This window comes from Hipposideros armiger, unplaced genomic scaffold, assembly GCF_001890085.2.
Source record: "Hipposideros armiger isolate ML-2016 unplaced genomic scaffold, ASM189008v1 scaffold_276, whole genome shotgun sequence".
Lineage (NCBI taxonomy): Eukaryota > Metazoa > Chordata > Mammalia > Chiroptera > Hipposideridae > Hipposideros > Hipposideros armiger.
In genome coordinates, this window is record NW_017731626.1 from 120,016 (window position 1) to 121,015 (window position 1,000).

Here is a 1,000-nt window from a genome sequence, read left to right on the forward strand (position 1 = left end):
TCTTGATGTCCTCAAACCATACCTCACTGTGCATCCTTCCTTTACATATTTATTTTCCCGTATAAAATAGGACTACTGTATTGCAAAAATTTGGAAAATAACCCCACCAGCCTAATGCAACCATCATGAGCATTTTAGTGCATTTCCTTCCAGCCTTTTTTTTAGTATGTGTTTTTCTAAAGATAATTACAATCACAATGTTTATGTGTTTTTATATATGCTTTGTTGTCACTTAACATTAGAATAAGCATGTATTAGATAACCTTTATCACTTTTAAAAATGCTGCGTAACAACCCACTGAGTGAATCCCATTGGTTAATTACTATCTCTATATTATTGGATGTCTAGAATTCTAAATGTTGACTTCCTACAATGAATACTTCTATACCTGTAGTTTTTTTCAATATTCCTTTTTTTTTTTTTGCTTTGACTCGATGACCAGAAGTGGAATTACTGAGGAATAAAGTGAAAAAAAATTGCTTTTCTGAAGGATTTACCAATACGCATGGACACCAACAACATACAAATGTGGCAGTTCCTCCGGGTCCCCCACCCCTCCCTAATTAACCTCTCTTCCTGAATAATAGACTAAGCTCTTTTATCAGGTTAATCTCCTTTTGTATTGGCAGTGAGATTTATTTTATAGGATGTCCTTTTCTGACTTATCTATTCTTGTCCTTTTAATTTTTATCTATAAGGCTAGTGTGTTTTTAAGTAGCATACAATAAAAAAATATGAATAGTATGATAGAGTGAAACGGTGAAAAAATAACTGCTTCATCTTTGACCCAGTTTCTCCAACGTCTACTCAGAAGCAACCACTCTTTCTAGTTTCTTTTATTTCTTCCAAGCCAACTTCTCGATGTTTCATAACAGGCCCCAGAATTGATGTGTCCCTCTGGACACATTTATAGAAAAGCAAATGACAGCAACTTGGGATTTATAAAAGATGAGGTGAGTGTGGGCCCTGGGAGCACCCTCTACCTCAGTCTGAATCCTC